Consider the following 23,046-nt stretch of genomic DNA (forward strand, 5'->3'; position numbering starts at 1 on the left):
GGAAACCAGAGCACCCAGAGGAAACCCATGAAGACACGGGGAAAACATACAAACTCCACACAGAAAGGTCCTCGTCGGCCAGTGGGCTCGAACCCAGAACCTTCTTTCTGTGAGCCGACAGTGCTAACTACTACACCACCACCCTTTCAGCACCACTGAATTAATAATATAAGTTGGCGCATGTACAGCAGGGGCGATTTCTCAGAGACAACAAGGGAAGCTGAGCTTCCCCTAAAATTCTCTCCCCAAACTGCGGCGTCTACGACGTTGAATTCTCATTAAAACAATAACTTGCATAACATAATATATGCCCAAGATTGTATTTATGTTCATAACTATCCTGTAACTTATTTGAGTGATGTCTGACGAACTTGCAGTTCGCTACGAGAATCACCTTTGCTGCCAGGCTGTAACCTTTCTTATTTCAATGGGCTCTATGGACTGGCAGCAGTGTTGCCAGATTGGGCGGTTTTAAGTGCATTTTGGCGGGTTTTGAACATATTTTGGGATGGAAAATGTCAGCAGTATCTGGCAACACTGACTGGCAGCCGGGTATCCGTTGCAGTCTACGAGACAGCTCTGAACAGCCAATTTCGGCTAGTTGTTATTGGTTAAAATCAACAAAATTGTCACTTCCAGGGAAGCCGGGCTTCTCTGGGACTAAACGAGACAGTGGGAGGGACAAGAAGCCGGGCTGATAAAGGATTATTGGAGGTAGTGTTTGAAAGACATGAGGAGGGCGGTACTTCGGCGAGGAACACAGAAGCATGATCAGTCAGTCCCTAGCGGATGTCGAGAAAGTGTAGTCGTGTGCTAAAGTGCTGTCCGAATTTCTTTTCATATAAACGGTTCTTCTCATTGAGGTCTCTGTACATTACTCTGTAAATAAATGTAAATATTACTCGTTGTGCTCCGTTAACTTTCATCCATTCTATCAGTTTGATTATTCGTGAATTCACTCGTTTATTTCATTTGCAGTTCAATCTGGTTGTAGGCTAGCTTGAGCCTTATTGGGATCTGCAGTGCTAGCTGCTAACAGAAATTGGTAAAGTCTCTGGAAAGCACAACCAGCTGGTATGACAGGGTCACTGACCATTTTCTGGAAAAGGAGCGGAGGGCAGAATTTGTGTATAAATAGTGTTCATGTTCATGAATCTGAAGTGTGTATATTGTTCAGTAATATTAAGAGAATGGTGGGCTCTGTGTTATAGGTTATACCTGGGTATAATATTCAAGGTTCTGTGTGTTGCATAGCCTACCTGGTTATGAATTTCCAGACTGTGTTGCAGAAGATGTTCAAGGACGTGTTGCACAGCTGGGTGTTGTGTTAAAGACTCTGTGTTGCATATCAGGGTATGATGTTCAAGGCTCTTCGTTGAATAGCCAGTGATTTTTGGATGTTTGATATTTTTGATTAAGGATATGAGGCACTAGCCTGGCAAGCCAGACTATAACATGAAATGTACAAGCAAAAATACTTTCTGCCACTAGGTAGGGTTGTCTAGTTCACTATGCTAATGGGGCACACCTTTCTATGCTTTGATATCCGGCCTACAGGTTTTATGATGAATGCATAAAATGGGCTTCCCCTGTTTTAAAAACCAGCAGCCGCCACTGATGTACAGTAAATCTCTGCCCCTGAATGTATAATTTTGAACCTGTGTTGATTTCACAAAACCCAAAATAAATCAAAACTTGTGAACAAAAGTATTTTTCTATTAAATATGTACGAGTACAATCATGCTGCCACAGAAAAAGAACCATTCGATGAAATCACTAAAAGTCCAATATCGTCATGACATTCATGTCCATGTATATAAACTTCTGACCGCAACTGTACATTTGCTCTGTGGTCATCTATTATGGTTACAGTTCACTTTCAGCTGGTGATGCACAACTGTCTGAGTAGTCTATACGGCTGTAGTCACCTCTGAGGTCTGAATTAACTCCTCACTCAGTGCACTTAACTGAACTCTGAATATGGCCTATTTTCATCATGTCAGTGACACCCCTTGGTCCCCATGGCCCAGAACAAATTCCCCAGTTGTACCTCTAAGAGGATGTGGCTTCTTAAAATAAACGCAGAACTGCCTCAATTTGATCATGCTTTGCAAAGACGAAGGAACAGAATGATTTTTAGTGGACTGTTATAAAAATATGGATATAGCTAGATAAAAGCAGCTTCGGTAAAACATTCTCTCTTTCTGTCATGTCTGTATTATTCTACAGCTATCAATTATTTTTAGATTTTAATTACCGCATATTTTAATGCTTACTGAGGACTTCAACAACTGCTCTTAGACTCATGATGCGTACATGAGTTTAGAGTTTTCTCTTCAGTACAGAGGAATGTGGTGAAATTCTTGTCTATGGTAAACACACATACAATACAGACGAGGTGAAAAGAGATAAGGATGAAAAGTAGGAGTGTTCCTTTAAGCATTAACTGATCACTTGGATTGTTTGTTAGTGCATGGAAATAGAACAAAATCTCCACTGACCTACTGTACGGGGTTCATCTGCCTTGGGCGCTACAATGCTAAATCATATAGTGAACTAATCATCTCAATAGTTTTTCCATACATAAGTATGCCTGGCTTATGTGTGTGCTACAGTTTGCAAACACGTCCTGGGTATTAATCATATGCATACGCATGCGTCTGTATATGGGAGGGTGTGAATATGCGCAATTCTCCACTGTGTCAGTCTGCAGTGGCATTCTTGGCAGAAACAGTGCAGGCAGTTTCAAACTGACCTAAATCTCCTGGGGTGTGCTGGTGCATTATTAGCATTAGCCTGGACCCCAGGACACACATCCAATCAAAGAGGCAGAAAATGTGAGGATGAGCCCTTAACCGGCACGCGCCACACCCACAGTGTAAATGGGTAAGTGCTTGTTTGTAATTTATTGTCCCTCCATATGGCCAACTATTAAATAAACAGCTCCTCTGCAGCCTGAAAAGGGCCAAAATAATAATAATAATAATAATAATAATAATAATAATAATAATGGCATGCCCAATCAGAAAAACAATGTTTTAATGGGTGACAGGCAAAAAAAAAAAAAGTTCAAAGCCATCAACCTTATTCAAAATTAACCATAATTCCAGTTATCTTAGTCAAAATCACTGTATGTTATCTGTTTAAATAATATTTAATAATTATTCTTTTTTTTTTAACTACATGTCAGATCTGCAGAAATGAGTCAATGGTATGCGATGGGAACGAACAGACCAGGTTCAGAGCAGGATTTTGGTTAAGCCTTCCTTCAGTCCTTTCTTCAATAGCACCTCTTAGTCTTCATGATGCCATTCATGATCAAAGCATGAAACCATAGCAACAACACACAAGTCAAAATGTGGCACCTTGAATGATGGACTGGGGAAGAACTGGAAGCCAAACCTGTGCAAACCCTACAAAGTCTATTTAATCATCAAACACTCATCATATGCATTCTGCCTCCACTCTGTTTGCGTTTCAACAGCACCCTGATCCGCATAATCTTTACTAAATGCTAACTCTGTTGAAGATGCATGGGAGAAAATTGAGCCACAAAGGACTGAGGTTTATTTAAAAAAAATAATAAAACGTCTGCTCATCAATGGAACTTTCTTTTCGTCCGAATTCACGCAGGAGACACTGTAACATCACAGGCATCTTCTCCAAGATTTAAAAACTGGGGGGAGATGACAACGAAGGTCGTATGTGACTGCACCACTCCTTACTGCAGGGATCTGACCGACGTGGAGGAAGAGGTTGGTGCAGGACCAGCGTAGGGAAGTCAACCTCTGAATACAGATTTGTGCAGGGCTGTGGCCCTCACACACACACACACACACACACACACACACACACGCACACGCACACACACAATGCCATAACCTACTACTCCTACCATGACATCATTATTGACGCAGCTAATTAATGCTATGCTTGTACCTAAACCTAACCTTAGTAACCCAAAGAAAAGCTTCTGTCTTCTTTTAGTTTTTAAATAAAAGCTGCAGCTTTGATATCAAAAAGCAGTTTTCCTCATGAGGAAGAGCCAAATGTCAACGTAAGGTCAAAATTGTCAGTTATTCTTCTCCTTCTGAAGACGTTTTGTCCTCACCAAGTTATAAAACGTGTCCCAAACACAACCACCACCACCCCCCACCCACACACCACCACCCACACATTATTCTATTATTACCTTTGTATTTCTAGTATATTACTGTAAATAAGTAGAGCGAACACCTAACTTTACGCTCTGTACTCATCTGCACTCTTTTTGTTTTACTTTTTTTTTTTTCTTGGGCACCAGCTATAAATCATCACTGAGGCTCTCAGCAATGTCAAATTTGTCATGCATCTGTATCATGGGCACAATTTGTCTCCAGATATCTAAGAGTAACAATGAAACAGTATCGATCACTCCACTCTCCACTAGCCTAAACCCCTGGTGACCCTTCAACCATGTCTCGCTCACCTTTATTACTCAGTCATCATACAGATAGAAATCACATGAAGAGAGCCCGATGTAAATTCAGATTAATGGTGATAATCTGGTGAGGAGTTGAGATTTCCTTACTAAGGGTGGGGCACTGGCACAGGGTTTGGGTGCTGTGTTTGGCATGCAGAAGATTTGTGCTAAGGGGATTGGGATGATTTGTAAGGCACATAGCACCCTCTGGTGACCGCTGAGAGATTAAAGTATGGAACATGCCACTCCCTCTTTGAGGGCTTGGCGCTACAAATATTTCTACATTTAGATAATCAAAGGAAAGGTGGGCGGTAGGACGTTAGTGGTTAGGTTTCTTAGGGCTCAGAGTCATGTCCTCTGTGTCCTTAACCGTCAAATACTCAAATGTTAGTTGATTTGGATAAAAAGGACAAGGAGTAACCAGGGAGTTCAAAAACTTCCTTCTGGTAGCATTATGTATACTGCTCTGGTATGATAATCAGGAGTTTGGTAATTCACTGATGGTGCAGTGAGGTGGCCAAACAGGACTTAAGCTTTTTACTGCCCACAAACATTTTACTAGGCAGTGAAATGCGCTTAGGAAACTTTAGTCCGGATACGCGGCATGTGGTGGGATAAGGAGCGTAGACCATCAATGGATGACACATTGCTAAATTAAAAGGAAACCAAGCCTCTTAATGTTTAAATAATCCTTCCCCTCCCTTCAGCATGTACATCCACATATGCCACTGCGAGCATTTTACATGAGTCATCAAACCCAAGTCAAATCTGCCTCATGCTTTTCAGATGCCTCACATAACCACACTAGACTCTGTGTACTGTACATGGATATACACACTGCCGGTCCTGTTCTTACTGAAACCGTTATTTCAAATAATATTTAAATAACAAAAATAATTAGGGCAGCACAGTGGTGTAGTGATTAGCACTGTCGCCTCACAGCAAGAAGGTTCTAAGTTCGAGCCCAGTGGCCGACGGGGGCCTTTCTGTGTAGAGTTTGCATGTTCTCCCCGTGTCTGTGTGCTCCGGTTTCCCCCACAGTTCAAAGATATGCGGTTAGGTTCACATGGGGTAGCTGTGGCCTGAGGTTGGGCTGAAGTGCCATTGAGCAAGGCACCTAACCCACAGCTTACCCCGGGCGCTGTAACATAGCTGCCCACTGCTCTGGGTATATGTGTGTGCTCATTGCTCACTTGTGTGTGTTCACTGCTTCAGATGGGCTAAATGCAGAGGTTAAATTTCACTGTGCTTGAGTGTACATGTGACAAAGGCTTCTTGGCTAATTTCTCTGGAATAAAATGTGAATCGTTTGACAAAAAGGTTCTAATACCCCACAGATGCTGAATTCTCAAATGTGATTAGCCAGAAGGTGCAAACTAATTTTCTGTAACACCACGGCTCTGACACTAATGCCGGCTGCAAGATGAATAAACGGTTTACGTGAATGTGTAATGCACACTCGGTTCTCCAGGCAAGGCTAATTCACTGGGACTTGTGAATGGTATGTAATGATACATTAGTATGGTAGACACCAGACATACTCTCAGGCGAATAATAAACTGATTAAAATGTTATTCTTTGTTTTTAATCATTTGTTAATACAGTGCTGTTTTCTGTAATCCAGCCATCCATCCATTATCCATAACTGCTTATCCTGTGCAGGATCGCGGGCAAGCTGGGGCCCATCCCAGCTGACTATGGGCGAGAGGCGGGGTACACCCTGGACAAGTCACCAGATCATCACAGGGCCGACACAGAGACAAACAACCATTCACAGTCACACCTACGGTCAATTTAGAGCCACCAGTTAATCTAACTGCATGTCTTTGGACTGTGGGGGAAACCAGAGCACCCAGAGGAAACCCATGAAGACACGGGTAAAACATACAAACTTCACACAGAAAGGTCCTCGTCGGCCAGTGGGCTCGAACCCAGAACCTTCTTTCTGTGAGCCGACAGTGCTAACCACTACACCACCACCCTTTCAGCACCACTGAATTAATAATATAAGTTGGCGCATGTACAGCAGGGGCGATTTCTCAGAGACAACAAGGGAAGCCGAGCTTCCCCTAAAATTCTCTCCCCTCTGACCACACTTATGGTCAATTTAGAGCCACCAGTTAACCTAACCTGCATATCTTTGGACTGTGGGGGGAAACCGGAGCACCCGGAGGAAACCCGGGCAGACATGGGGAGAATATGCAAACTCCATACAGAATGAAAAATAAAAATACAAGATTTCAAGCATAAAGCCTTAATATTTCAAACAAAGTCATAAAACTACGACAGCATAGTGCATATTCTCGAAATGTTGCGACTTTCTTATAATACTATGAGTTTTCTTAAAATTTTATGACTTTATTCTCAAAATATTATAAGCCCAGTTGGGGGGGGGGGGGGGGGGGGGGACACCTCGGCATACTGTGTAAAACGGAAATAAAAACGGAATGCGATGATTTGCAAACTCACACAAACCCTATATTTCATTGAAAATAGTGTTTTGCAAAATATACCCTCATTTTGAATTTGATGCCAGCAAATGGGACAACATTTTTGAAATTGGGGTTGTATAACTTTATTCTATATTCTACTGCTTTTAAACAGTGTCCCTGAACATCAGTGGCCATCATAGGATAGCTTCATCTTTCCTTCATTATAGATCACTATTAATCACATCTTCCTCCAGATAATTTGATATCCGATTCACACTGAGATTTTTTAGTAGATATTGTAAAATGTAGTAAATTCATAAAAACACGGTGAGCACTAAGAATGCCATCCTCACACACAATGCATACAAGTCACATAATCTGTTCAATAGTGCCACCTGTTGAGCCATTGATCGTTAACCATGAGCATTATGAAACACTTTTGTACATGCCAGTTGCATAATTTTGTTGATAGAATGTCACTTAAAGAAAACTACTCCAGGTATTAAGAGGTTCAAGATATCAATGCTGTCTTTAAGAGCTACAAAGCCGTGCAAGATTTAAATAGGAGCATGTGAGATAGGCCATTCTGGGAAATCACACAGTATACTTAATGCCAGGAAACAAACAAACAAACACACACACACACACACACACACACACACACACACACACACACACACACACAAACAAATGTCATGGCAATATTGGGCTTTCAATTATTTATTTCATTGAACTGTTCTTTTTGTGGGCTTAGAATGATTGTTTTATTAACATTTAATGATTTTATTCACGTTTTACACAGCATCCTGACATTTTAGAATCGGGGTTGTACAACATGCATCTTTAATTAAATTTTTTATTTTTATTGATTTATTTTTTAAATGTAACCCAATCTTGCTTGTTTAGCAAACCTATACAGTACCATTCAAATGTTTGGACATACCTCCTACAGTATAGGGGCGTAAGTGGGGTGTGATGCGTAACTCGCAGATACCATCTTGCCAGGCTTGGTGGGCATCATATAAACCCCATCAAGTCTGATCACTTCTCATACTCCAAAGCAAACTCCTCCTCCATCAGTAATTCTGACAAATGTGCCCTGGATAGTCTGGCCTTGCGGCAGAGTGAACAAACAGGGCTCTGGCTAAAACCCTACCTTCCTAACACAGCCGTGGGACATTAGGAAATACTGTTGCTTTCCAACACGCAACTTATCCCACTGCGTTTGAATCACCTCTGGTTGTCTTGCAATGCTTGCCATCGGATTCAGGTAATGAGGACAAGAGGGTACAGTAGTTGTGGTACATCACAACAACTACATCACCTTAAACAAACCTGTGTGCAGGACCTGGTGGCTGGAGAGTCCAGCAGCGATGGGAGATTGGCGAAGCGACAGGTACCGGATAGTACTGGCAGTCGTAGTCAAGAACCTACACGCCGGCGGTCTGGAAGTGAAGGTCGCTCTGTTGCACCAAACGGTTTGGCAGCATTCGGTTTGGCAGTTAGTTTGGCAGCAAACGGTTTGGCAGTTAGCTGCTCCTAACCAGAGGTGGACAAAGTACCCAGCTTCATTACTTAAGTCAAAGTACAGATCCCACTGGTCAAATGTTACTCTGATAGAAGTGAAAGCTGTACAGTCAAATTTTTACTTAAGTACTGAACTACTTGCTTTTAAAAATACTTAAGTATTAAAAGTGCATTTTCTCTCAACGCGTCGTTGTATTATTGCCACAACGCTTACGATGCCGAATGCCTCTGAAGCAACCGACTGGATTTACAAAATGAATGCATGCTGTGTCATCATGGTGGTTTAATGTTAAGCTAGCTAGTCAGTGAAACTCCACCTGACATGCTAGCAAACTCTTTTCAAACTCAATCATATTGGGTAGCTAATGCTATTAGAAAAGAAAGACTTCTACATTCTTTTTATTTGGCAAGATTATGCTAAAACATATTTCTGAAGGAACTTCAGATAAATTAACATTATTCATGTTAGCGTAACTCTGTTTTTACATGCTAACTAACAGTGTCCAAGTTAACTAGCTGTGTGTTAACGTTAGCCGTGGACAAGGTGATGGCAACTTGGCGGGCAAATCCATAGAAAGTCATTTGACTAACCAGACTGCATAGCTATTGCAACATTATCGCTAGCTCTAAAAGCACAGACAACTTCGCTGCAAGCTTTCTCTTAGAATAAAACGTTTACATACCTCAATATGCCGTCCAACCTGTGGAAGCGGGTTTTTATAGGCCGTGATGTGGTTCATTTTAGGCAAACAAAGCAAACATTTAAAACGAAACGAATCTTTAATCCGTACAGAAAACTGAAACATGGGTGCGTGCATTCCCCAGAAGTACCGCCTCCTTCTATTCTGCCATCAATTGATTGTGTTAAATAATGCTGCAGAGAAATCATTGATTTTATACAGTCTATGAACGTGACGTGACCCTAGTGCAGGGGTCACCAAACTACGGCCCGCGGGCCAGATCCGGCCCGCCACCCCCCTTTGACTGGCCCCCCAGCCCCTCTGCCCCACATCACTTGAACCGGCCCTATGAGGCAATCCCCAAAAGTGGTCATAGCCTATTTTTTTAAATTGCTTTTTGGCAAATAATAACATGTCTGCATTTTGTATTTTGTTGATTTTATCAATTAAAATTGATATTTAGTTATAAAATGAACTATTCATATTTTCCAAATTTTCGTCATATGCTCGTGATGAAGCAGTGACAGGCAGCGCATGCGCAGAGAACTGTCAGTGTTCAGGCCAGCAAAATGGCGAGCGGTAAGCGAAAAGCTGACAGAGAGTGCAGAGTTTTTAAAGAACAGTGGACCACCGATTATTTTTTTGTTCAGTGTAAGGACCGTGCAGTTTGTCTTGTATGTAAAGAAAGTGTGTCAGTTTTCAAAGAATATAATCTGCATCGTCACTACGAAACCCGCCACAAAGAGTATGCTAGTTTGCGAGGGCAAACAAGAGAAGACAGGATTCTGAGGATGAAATGCGGACTGGCTGCACAACAGAATGTATTCCTTCGCCAAACCCAGATCAACTGGGCTGCTGTCCGAGCTAGCTATAAGGTAGCTCACCTACTAGCTACCCATGGAAAGCCGTTTACTGATGGGGACTTTGTTAAAGTATGCATGCTTGCTGTGGCCGAGGAGGTGTGTCCCGACAAGAAGGATGCGCTCAACGCGGCGAGTCTCTCCGCACCTACTATGACCAGGCGAACCGAAGATTTGGGGGACAACGTGTCTGACCAGCTGAATGAGAGAGCATCAGAATTCGAGTTTTTTGCTTTGGCCATGGATGAGAGCAATGACGTGCAGGACACAGCACAACTGCTGTGATCTATTGATCTACTGCTCATATTATTATAATTTCACTGTTTTTTAAAATGTATTTATTTTATAGGCCTATTTACTTGACCTTTATTAAGTGCTGTATACAATTATTATTTATATTATTAATAATATCAACAGGCCTACCTACAATTTATAATTTTCCACTCACCTTTGCCAGTGTCAATCACCAAAAATAGGCAGATGTTTCTTACCTTGACAGCTTTGATATTATTTTTATTAGAAAATAAATAAATGGAATATCAGTGGTATTTCAAATTAAAACAAAGTGTGAAGACTCGATTACTACTTTTGCAAACCACTAGTAAAGATAAACAAATATGTGCCAGGAATCAAGTGTTGATATAGTAGTGTGGATATAGTAGTATGGATATAGTAGTGGGGATATAGTAGTGGGGATATAGTAGTATGGATATAGTAGTGTGGATATAGTAGTGGGGATATAGTAGTATGGATATAGTAGTGGGGATATAGTAGTATGGATATAGTAGTGAGGATATAGTAGTATGGATATAGTAGTATGGATATAGTAGTGGGGATATAGTAGTGGGGATATAGTAGTGAGGATATAGTAGTATGGATATAGTAGTGGGGATATAGTAGTGGGGATATAGTAGTATGGATATAGTAGTATGGATATAGTAGTGGGGATATAGTAGTGGGGATGGCCGTGCCAGGCTAGTAATCTCTACTACACAATGAGGCCTGCTGGTGGTCATATTTGTCTGGGTTATACAATTCTATGTGATATAGCTGACCCGACCCCGACCCCCATCACAGTCAGGAACGACAATGTGGCCCCCAGAGAAAAAAGTTTGGTGACCCCTGCCCTAGTGATTACTGATCGGCTGTCTCAGTGTCACCTGCGAAAAACAATCACAAGAAAGGAAAAGAAAAGGAAAAAAATATCCACTTTCTAAGCTGTTTCATAGTAACGAGTAACGAGGACCTTGATAGAAATGTAGTATAGTGAAAAGTACGATATTTGTCTTTCAAATGTAGTGAAGTTAAAGTCATAAGTTTCCAAAAAAAAAAACAAAAAACTCACGTAAAGTACAGATACTCAAAAGTGTATTTAAGTACAGTACTCAAGCAAATGTACTTCGTTACTGTTCACCTCTGCTCCTAACCGTCCACTGTGGAGGGTCACTGTCTGAAAGGGGGTCATCCACTTTTGAGGAAAAGAGAACATACCAGATAAAATCAGGCCAAGCCAGAAATAAGGAGAAAAGTGCCAGAAACTGCTGACGCCCCCTTCAGATGCAAAATCTATGCATCGGCTGCTGGCCTCACCCCCATACTCACGCTATCCACCAGTAGTCATCACTGAAATTACGACATGACCTTCATGATATAAATCATCAAATTTGGACACAACTCCTAATTCAATGTTTTTTCTTTATTTTTATGAATTAAAAGAAACTTCATGTCTTAAAGTAATGATGGACTCTAGTTTTTCTTTACTTAGTTGAGCGGTTCTTGACATAATATGGATTACTAGAGTTGTGGAATAGGGTTATTTACTGTATTTTTTATTATTTACTGTTTGATCTCAAATGCATTAAGAAGGCAAGAAATTCCACTAATTAACTTTTGACGAGGCACACCGGTTAACTGAAAAGCGTTCCAGGTGACTCCCTCATGAAGCTGGTTAAGATAATGCCAGTAGTGTGCAAAGCATCATCAAGGTGAACGCTGGCTACTTTGAAGAATCTAAAATATGAAACACATTTTGTTTTAACACTTTTTTGTTTACCACATAATAGAGAAAAAAAAAAAAAAGAATTAGTATGCGTGTCCAAACTTTTGACTGGTACTGTATATCGTGACACATCTTGTACTGTAGTAACGTCTCCCAATGTCATATGATGTTCATCTTATCGCCCACCTGATCTGACGTCAAGAATAAAAATAGAGGACAACATTAATAATAGTATAAACAAAATAAACATTCTGTTAACTTCATGAGGACCTCACAAAGCTAAGCAACAGAGAGTTGGCCATAGGATGCAAGATGACCATGCACTGAAATTCAATCAGAAATCCAGTCACTGTCTACTACATTTCTTATGGTGGCCATGTTTCATGCTGTGGACGTGGGGTTAAGATATAAAGCCTTTATCCAGATAGCATGCTTATAAAATACCTGTGTTAAATGCCAATATATGGATTTTGGCATTTTCAGCACAAAAACAGACAAAACGGAGCAGGTTTTGGTCACTCAAATCCACTACAGAGGCAGTGATCGTGAAAAGCAACATGACTCGTACATTGAATACACAGCAGCTAATAAGAGGAGTCTAATACATTCCGGCTACAGTGGCATCACCAGGTGGGGGCAGCACTGTCCTACTGCTAACATTGCTCAAGTTACATGATGAAATCAGGAAATATTACTACTGTTAGATGACCTCTGAACAGCTTTAAACACAGATCTAGCCCTCTCCTGACTGTGTACAGCATTCAGAGGTTCCTAGTCATAAGACTGAAGTTAATCCTTTAAACCCGGTTGCCAGATGAGAGTCTCAAACCTGCCACAAGGAGCTGTGAGCATGCCACAGAGTAACACACACACACACACACACACACACACACAGTAACTCCTGAAAACACTGAGACTGGTTTTGTCACGGTCAAAATATTATCCGTGTGCAAATCTCCATTATTTATGCATCAATTTGGTATGTTATCACATTAGATTTCACAGTATGTCAATTGCACACAACTGAAATCTTTTGAAATCCAATTACAAAATGCTTCCTTCCTGCTCTGGCACAATATGTCACAGCCTCCATCAACCTCATCTGTTGTGTATGTGATTTCCTCAAACAAAAAGCTTCAAAATAGTATGTCCTATTGAGAAAAGAATAATAAAAAATAAATAAATTAAACACTTTTTGACCCCTAGAAATGAATCTAAGATGAGGGTAGTTAAAGTATGTCAATATCATGTAAAAAGTCTTCATATGAGACAGGCATAAGAGAAGGTTTTACCAAAAGCTGTTTGAGCAACATTTCAGCAATAAGATAAAATATTTCCAGTTTTACTTGTGAGAGGCAAGAATCCTGAGGCAGAGCAAAAACAAAGCTGAACTAGTTTCAACTTTCAAATGCAAATTACAAGCAGCAGCCAGTTTGAGCTGACCAGTCGTGACTGCTGTTATCAGACCACAAATGCTAATCCGCATAGTTTGTCATCATTTGGCACACCAGATACAGACCCTACAAAGTACTGACTACTTGTTTTAAAAAAAAAAAAAAAAAACACACACATCAGTTCAATTCAACCGTGTATGTGAATATATGTTTGTATGCATGTATGTGTATATATATATTACACACACACACACACACACACACACATATATATTCACATACGTGTGTGTTTTATATTTATATATATATATATATATATATATATATATATATATATATCACACACGCATATGAGCAATTCCAGCGTTATGGACGCGACACTTGAACTCAAAATGGCAACAAATGACCCAGTGCATGTTTTATTGTCTCCCAGTATTTAAACAGGTGTTGCATATTTTAAGGCTGTACCATACTGGAGAAGTGATAGAACAAGAACAATTCCCATAGTACATCTAGGGCATGCCAGAAAATGCCAATAAAAGATGCGTTATGGATGTGACAGAAAAAGTATCACTTTTCTTGGGTGACTGTACATTTTTATCAAACTCTGTGAAATTGTAAACCTAATGTCGAAATGGAGATATCCATTTGATAGAGGGGTCCAAGGTGAATATTAAAAAATCTTTGTTTAAAATATTTTGTATTTCGGGCGGCACGGTGGTGTAGTGGTTAGCGCTGTCGCCTCACAGCAAGAAGGTCCGGGTTCGAGCCCCGTGGCCAGCGAGGGCCTTTCTGTGTGGAGTTTGCATGTTCTCCCCGTGTCCGCGTGGGTTTCCTCTGGGTGCTCCGGTTTCCCCCACAGTACAAAGACATGCAGGTTAGGTTAACTGGTGACTCTAAATTGAGCGTACGTGTGAATGTGAGTGTGAATGGTTGTCTGTGTCTATGTGTCAGCCCTGTGATGACCTGGCGACTTGTCCAGGGTGTACCCCGCCTTTCGCCCGTAGTCAGCTGGGATAGGCTCCAGCTTGCCTGCGACCCTGTAGAAGGATAAAGCGGCTAGAGATAATGAGATGAGATTTTGTATTTCATGCAGAGTTTCGGAAGGAAAAGTCAGCGTTATGGATGTGACGAAATTCCGTTATGGATGTGACGCGTCTGAAATAGACATGGCATATGTTTAGAAAATCAGCAATTTAACCACCATAACCCTTTGAAAAACTCTCTAAATATCAGCTAAAACTATCAAAGTTCTTAAATAATATTTAGGATGGCTATTGTTTTGCTGTTTTGTGGATTTTAGCATACATTTCTGTGGCTTGTGGCAATAATATAGAATTGTACATGATCAAAGTTGATTTTAGCTTGGGGTTTACATTATAAGAAAGAAAGACTGACAGTGACATATTAGGTTGGTTACAAATTGGTTCAACTTATTCGCATCTGTAAAATACAGGCCTAGGTGATATCTCTGGGAGTGGTTTTGATGTATTACATGTTGCTTTATTTTTGCATGGTGAGGTTGACATTTACATGGAATTGCCCATATCTCAAAAGGAATTCAAAATAGCCTAGCAATAAGCAATACCGGACAATGTGCAATATAATGTGCAATATCTCTCCTGCCCCCCCCCTTTTCCCCCTCCCCCCCTTCCCCATATTTTATTCTTTTTATATTTGTATATGTAAATAATTTATTTTAATTTATCTAGAAGTTTTCTCTATTTATTTTCTCTGTTTATCTATAATGATGCTGCTGGAATCTTAATTTCCCTGAGGGAACACTCCCAAAGGGATCAATAAAGTTTTATCTAATCTAAAATATTTTTAAAAAAGAAGGAATTCTCCGATGGAAACATCGCTTGCAGAAGTGTTTAGACTTAAACGGAGGATATGCAGAGAAATTGCTAACTTGTCTTATAACTTTTTGACTTACCCTCGTGTGTGTGTGTGTGTGTGTATATATACACACTGTGTGTGTGTGTGTGTGTGTGTGTGTGTGTGTGTGTGAGAGAGAGAGCTGGGATATATATATATATATATATATATATATATATATATATATATATATATATATATAAAAATTTGATTTTGATTAATATGTATATATAAAAATTTTAAATTATCATGTATTACACATCACATTTAATTGATATACACTAAAGAGGGAAAGACAGAATATAGGGTTCTTAATATTAACACATTTAATGACGCATTTATGAATCACTGTGTCTAAGAGTCCACAAGTGCTTGTGAAAATCAGGGCAGGAAGTGTTCATTTCTGTTCTTTCATACACTGGTTTAGCAAACATAATGTGTAAATATCATTAAATGTTATAACCATGCTCTACTATAAACACCATTTATGATCACAAAGCTCACTAATCCGGTGATTCTCACTTCTAGGCTCTGTGGCAGGGCACAAGCTTTAAATGTAACTGCCACCAGAGCATGTGCTACTACATTCGGCTACATTTACGAGTTAAATTATAGGTAAATGCTGAAATATAGCAAAACATAGTACGAATACTGTATTTTGTAGTGATTCTAACCAGGAGGCTTTTTTTTTTTTTTTCTGACAGTGGCTGCTGTAAAGGCTAATTTGATTAATATGACAGTGTGTTGGACGAGGAAATCACTGTGCATAAGAAGTGCACCATAATAAATGAAAGCTAATGGGATGTTGATAATAATGTTGGTGTTGTAATAGTTATTATTATTATATCATCATCATCATCATCTAGCTGATATGCATGCAAGTACAATACATCTGCATCTCCAGCAATACCATGTCCACACACTCACTGTACAGCACAGATAATTGCTTACCAGCAGATGAGCAGAGGAAGGTGAGAGGAGGAAAAGCCACCCAGGCACTTGGCCAAGGCCGCAGTCCTGCACTGCAACTCACACTGAGAGAGAGAGAGAGAGAGAGAGAGAGAGAGAGAGAGAGAGATTAATTAAATCCTAGGTCTGATCTCTGACCATGTCCATATTGTAGTTGGTTGGCTTTATTAAATCGTAGCAGTAGTCAGCTGAAGAGAGACGATATTATTATAGAATAATAATAAGAAACCTTTATTTGTCGCATGCACACTTCAAGCACAGTGAGGTTCACCCTCTGCATTTAACCCATCTGAAGCAGTGAACACATGCACACACACCCAGAGCAGTGGGCAGCCACACTACAGTGCCCGGGGAGCAGTCAGGGGTTAGGTACCTTGCTCAAGGGCACCTCAGTCCAAGGCCGTCCTATGTTAACCTGTGTCTTTGGACTGTGGGGGAAACCGGAGCACCCAGAGGAAACTCACATAGACACGAAGAGAACATGCAAACTCCACATCGAAAGGCCCCCATCGGCTGCTGGGCTCGGACCCAGAACCTTCTTGCTGTGAGGCGACAGTGCTAACCACTACACCACCGTGGTGCCCTGAATAAGAACCCCTCTTGTGACAAATGTCCAATTAAATGTTTGAGACAGAATAACGTTAAAAAGCTTATCATTTAATAAACCGCACTTCTTTTTAACAGAAGCTTCAATCAAATCAGATGCGTCAATCATTATACAGTCTCAAAACTTGCTAATCTCACCACAATGTAAACAGGTACTGCCAGAGTCAGCAGTGCAATGAGCTCTGTATATATGCACATGCAAAAAATTGTTTGCCAACCAAAATTCTCCAGCTAACAGAAATGAAGTGGCCCAAAAAGGGTCAAATTAAGGGCTAGATGATAATTTGCATTATACACACTGAAGTATAATCTCTCCCAGTACATCTATAAGATGGATCAACAACAAAGTCCAAAGAGTGTCTAATAATGTGTTTAAGTTTACACAGTGTGTAAAACCCTCAGCAGTGCTGCTGTGCCTGATTCACGCATAGCACAGGTAAACATCCTTAAAGATCGATCGATCGATAGATAACCCTTGTGTGTGATATTGCTGTGCTAAGACGAGTCCATACATACCACCTTAAATTATTCTATTGCGTTACAGCATGGGAGGCACAGTGGCGTAGTGGTTAGCGTTGTCGCCTCACAGCAAGAAGGTCCGGGTTCGAGCCCCGTGGCCGGCGAGGGCCTTTCTGTGTGGAGTTTGCATGTTCTCCCCGTGTCCGCGTGGGTTTCCTCCGGGTGCTCCGGTTTCCCCCACAGTCCAAAGACATGCAGGTTAGGTTAACTGGTGACTCTAAATTGACCGTAGGTGTGAATGGTTATCTGTGTCTATGTGTCAGCCCTGTGATGACCTGGCGACTTGTCCAGGGTGTACCCCGCCTTTCGCCCGTAGTCAGCTGGGATAGGCTCCAGCTTGCCTGCGACCCTGTAGAACAGGATAAAGCGGCTAGAGATAATGAGATGAGATGAGAAGTTATAGCATGAATTGAACGGAGGGAAGGAAAGTTGATGAGAAAGACAGAATCAGTACTGAAAATCACTAAGCTATCGGTCTAAACTGGACTGGGAGTATACAACACTGTTAAATACTGGAACTGCACATGCTCAAGCATTTCTCTATTTCGGTTCCCTCTGATGTCTCTTTTTTTTTGGTCCGCCAGACACCCACTCCCTCACCAAGAAAGAAAACAACAATTACAACATACAGGTCACGCTAAGCATTTTCTATTACTTTCAGGAGCACACACTGCTACATGACACCTACATCATGAAAAACATTTATAAAGGCTTCTTCAGCTCAGTTTATGCTATAAAACACAAAGATTGATTTTCTCAATTTAACACTCCTTTGGCAAGCTATAAACACATCATAATATGATCAACGACCTCGTTGCACTGATCGACATGTGGAAATATGTAGACGACACCACAATCTCAGAAGTAGTGGAGAAAGGCCAGGAGAGCAACATTCATTCAATCTGTTGTGATCACTACTTCCAGTCAATCTAGCTCTGAAGGATTTCAGCTGAATGAAACCAAATGCAAGGAACTCAGGATTAGCTTTGCAAAGAACAAGCCTGATCTTGAGCCGATAGTAGTTAATGGTAAGCCCTTAGAGACAGTGAACAGTGTCAAAGTTTTAGGTCTGAACATTAGCTGTGATTTAAAGTGGAATGTACACATACAAGAGTTAGTTAAGAAGGCCTCTGTTAGACTGTATTTCTCGAGGCAACTCAAGAGATCCTCCATTGCACCAAGTGAGTTAATACTGTTTTACGTCACTTGTATACGATCAATCCTCGAATATGCCTGCCAAGTCTATCACCATGCCTTACCAGAGTACCTAAGGCTACATCCACATAACGGCAACGAGATTTTTTTTTTTTTAAATATCGCGTCCACATGGGCAACGGATCAGTAAAATTTCAGGTTCGTATGGCAACGCAACGCTTGCTGAAAACGATGCAATACACATGCCACACCACTATGTGCGCTGTAAGACGGTCCCATCGGAGACACCAGAACAATAGAAGAAGTAGACGCATGCGCATAAATCCCTTCTTCTGTAGCATTAGCCTTCTTCTGTAGCATTAGCCTTCTTCTGTAGCATTAGCCTTTTTGAGGAATGTATTGTCGGACTTAAACCAACATCTGAAGAGGTGAGATCGCTCCTTTTTTTTTTTTCCTATTTTTGCTGGCGGGATTGTTTTTGTTTTTGGAAAGCGCACGGTCGGTGCGCGGTTTGGTACTGCTTCCGCAGTGTTTGGACTAAAGACTCTGCCCTAAGGGCTATTCTCTCACTCTCTCTTTCACTTTGCACCATTACACAATAAATATTCGCAGTGAAAATATTTTGTAAGCGCGTTTCATGAACCAAGTTATAGGATTTGTTGACAGCTCGCATCGAGTTCGTTACACTTCTACCCAGCGTGAAGCACTGACAGTCATGTGGTTGTGATGTCATCGCAAACAAATCCGTTCTACTCATCCAGACGACTTCGCAACGGCGCTGTTGCCAGATTTTTTCACTCTGGAACCCGTTCTCAAAAGATTTCGTTTTGGAGCACCCAAAACGCCGGTGCCGTGTGGACGCCAGGCCGAAACGATAAAAAATTTTATCAGATTCACCTGAATCCGTTGCCGTGTGGACAGGGCCTAAGTGACGACCTAGAAAGGCTGCAGAAACGGGCTCTTAAAATCATCTATCCTGGTTTGTCTTACGGAGAAACCCTTGGGCAATCCGGTCTTTGCATACTTGTTGAAAGAAGAGAGGCAACGGCATCCAAACTGTTTGGTGAGATTACTTCTAACCTCCAGCATAGGCTCGCCAAGCTCCTCCCTGCAAGGAACATTTGCACTTACACATTAAGGAACTCTAGGAAGTTTGCCTGCCCCCCTTGCAAGACTGAATGTTTGAAGAATAGTTTTATAATGAGTTTTGCATTTACATCTTAATATTTCAATTCTAGTCAAATTTTAAAGTTTAAATCAATTTTTATATTTTTGTATTCTTTTTTTAATATAATGTTTTCATTCTTATGCATTTGTGAACTTAAACGTAATTCAGCCAATATGGCTGCAATGTTTTAGTAAATAAAAGTACCCCAGTGCTGTCCAAATACTTATGGATTTAATTTAACATGGAGTGTGCATGTTTTAATACATTATCATCTATTATTTAAAAAAAAAATCCCTGGTGAGTCACTATGGTTATGTACACACACACACAGGGCTGCAAAAGTAGGTATACAGTAATGAAAAAACGTTTTCACAAAATGTTAGCATTAAATGAAACCTAGCACCACTATTGTAATACTGGTAATACTGGAATAATCCTTACTGTATACCTACTCTGACACACCAGTAGACTGAGATATAAAGTGAGCAGTCGGCCAAGAACATCAAATTTTGACATTAAAATTGACAAACGCAATATTTATGACCGATGCATATTGCAAAAAGCCCTTATAAATATTTAAATAGGCTTATTGTCACGTGTCATGAAGGATTTATAAAGGTGTCATGTAGCCTTATGTACTCTACACTCAACATAGACAAACATCCTACAACTCGCAGAATAATATGATGCTCAAACATGACTCGATGTTATATTAGGTCTGGCATCAACACTATAGCCTTTTATTATAGTGGTTAATAATCCCAGTGGAAACACGTGACTTCAGGGTGTTTAAGAACAGTCAAAAAGTAGATTTACTCATTTATCAGCTTTAGGTTAAATCAGAATGAAAGACTGCGTTATCCACAAAATAAGGCCCGCTTCAGATCTAAATAGGTTCACAGTTTGAGCCAGCAGTGGCCTTGTGCTGTTCATAGCCATCTCAGGTTTCATGAAATTGTCATATTCAGCAAAACTTCACTTCGAGGGAAGTGAGTCATCAATCATGAGTCATCAATTGTATTATTCCTCGTTTGAAAGACTTTTGTGACCAGCCTTTGTAGCATTAATGAGTGAAAGCGGCTCACTGTTCCTCAAACAGCTCCATTTAAATGCCAAAGTCTGTATACCCTGCAAAAAATATCTTAAGAGAAATATCTTTAATATGGGTGAATTTATCTAATATTTCTTATTAGATTATTAGAACTCAAATATAAGTTTATTTAGCTTACTTTTAAACACTTTTACTCATTTCAAGCTTGAAATTTTCTTAATCTATTTGCAGACATGTTTGATTCTTTCCAGAATTAAATGCTTAAAATTAACAAAAAATATCTGCCAATAGAATAAGAAAATTTCAAGCTGGAAATGAGTAAAAGTGTCTAAAAGTAAGCTAAATAAACTTATATTTAAGTTCTAATAATCTTCTAATAAGAAATATTACATAAATTCAGGGGGCGACACGGTGGTGTAGTGGTTAGCACTGTCGCCTCACAGCAAGAAGGTTCTGGGTTCGAGCCCAGCGGCCAGCGAGGACCTTTCTGTGTGGAGTTTGCATGTTCTCCCTGTGTCCGCGTGGGTTTCCTCCGGGTGCTCCGGTTTCCCCCACAGTCCAAAGACATGCAGGTTAGGTTAACTGGTGACTCTAAATTGACCGTAGGTGTGAATGTGAGTGTGAATGGTTGTCTGTGTCTATGTGTCAGCCCTGTGATGACCTGGTGACTTGTCCAGGGTGTACCCCGCCTTTCGCCCGTAGTCAGCTGGGATAGGCTCCAGCTTGCCTGCGACCCTGTAGAACAGGATAAAGCGGCTAGAGATAATGAGATGAGATGTGTCCTGCGTTGTACTGTCTGTAACCAAGTAGGCTGAAACAAGTGAGAATCCCAATGCACATGGCCTTGCACATGGCCAATAAAGCTATCTTGAATCTTATCTTTGTAACAGCTCCCAGCCTCTGTATCCTGTAAGCCATGATTATTGTTTCTGCAAGACTGCTTGGGAAAAAAAAAAATCTTTACCCACTTGTCTTGCACTGCCTACACTCGGTCTGGAGACTGAGAAGGTCATCTGACACCCATATCGTTTTGAACACTTTGAAATTCTATTTTTGGAGATAAATGGGTGGCATGGTGGTGTAGTGGTTAGCACAGTCGCCTCCCAGAAAGACGGTTCTGGGTTCGAGTCCAGCGGCCAACAGGGGCCTTTCTGTGTGGATTTTGAATGTTCTCCCCGTGTCTGCGTGGGTTTCCTCCGGTTTCCGCCACAGTCCAAAGACATGCAGGTTAGGCTAATTGGTGGCTCTAAATTGACCGTAGGTGTAAATGTGAGTGTGAATGGTCGTTTGCCTCTATGTCAGCCCTGCGATGACCTGGCAACTTGTCCAGGGTGTACCCCGCCTCTCGCCCATAGTCAGCTGGGATAGACTCCAGCATGCCTGCGACCCTGCACAGGATAAGTGGCAACAGATAATGGATGGATGGATGGATGGATGGATGGATGGATGGATGGATGGATGGATGGATGGATGGATGGATGGATGGATGGATGGATGGATGGATGGATGGATGGATGGATGGATGGATGGATGGATGGATGGATGGATGGATGGATGGATGGATGGATGGATGGTATTTTCTCCCCATTCAGAAACCGTGATTGGTGCAAACTATTACAATCAGTGTAATAGTTTCTGGTAGTGTTGTAGTCAAGACCAAGTCATGACCAAGACCAGAGTGTATCGAGACCAAGACAAGACCAAGACTTTGAAGGGTTGAGGCTAAGCTAAGACCAAGACAGGGTGAGACTGAGTCAAGACCAGGAACAGATCAGTGTCTGTGACAGGGAGTGGGGAGGAGTGATGGCCATTAACAGGAAGAAAAATTTAAATTTAGCAATGAGTCATGTTATTGGTGTCAGATTTGAAGCAGTAACGGTGTTAGCAAATAAGTCAGACAATGCATCGGCAATTTAGTGAAATCCCTGCAGTTGTGGTCTTGAAATAAAAGCCAGAGTCCTCCATGTCTGAGACCGAGTAAAAATGTGGTTGATTCCGAGACGAGACGAGACTGAGACCTTCAAAAGGTGTTCTTGCGATCAGTCTCGAGACCAAGACCAGTCACAAGTACTACAACACTAGTTTCTGCGACATTCGTTTTCTGTTACATATGATTCTGGTCAGTTTGATGATACTTGCTCTTTTGATTCTATCTTCCTTGGAGTCATTTTAGCTGAAAGAATTTCTGACAAATTAATAAAACTAAATGACTAAATGTAATCCAATTAAATATCCAACCTAATCAAGCAAGGTTGAGATTTTTATACTTTTTGTTATACTTCATTCATTTCTCATGAACAACTTTCTTTCTTCCTTTTTCTACTAAGAAAGAAGGCAGGAACTGAG

At 40.8% G+C, this 23,046-nt stretch overlaps 1 protein-coding gene across 3 annotated transcripts in view; it reads right to left on the reverse strand.

The window, feature by feature from the left end:
• The window catches only part of fam49bb (family with sequence similarity 49 member Bb), a 162,111-nt gene that overhangs the window by 76,832 nt on the left and 62,233 nt on the right, over nucleotides 1-23,046 (reverse strand). For 2 of the 3 annotated variants that reach the window (XM_060900048.1, XM_060900047.1), the window contains exon 2: nucleotides 16,184-16,266. The gene's annotated coding sequence lies outside the window, so the exon portion shown is untranslated. Of the gene's footprint in view, nucleotides 1-16,183; nucleotides 16,267-23,046 lie in introns of those variants that run through there. The other variant, XM_060900049.1, reaches the window with a different exon arrangement.

The sequence above is a fragment of the Neoarius graeffei genome, chromosome 19, assembly GCF_027579695.1.
Source record: "Neoarius graeffei isolate fNeoGra1 chromosome 19, fNeoGra1.pri, whole genome shotgun sequence".
NCBI lineage: Eukaryota > Metazoa > Chordata > Actinopteri > Siluriformes > Ariidae > Neoarius > Neoarius graeffei.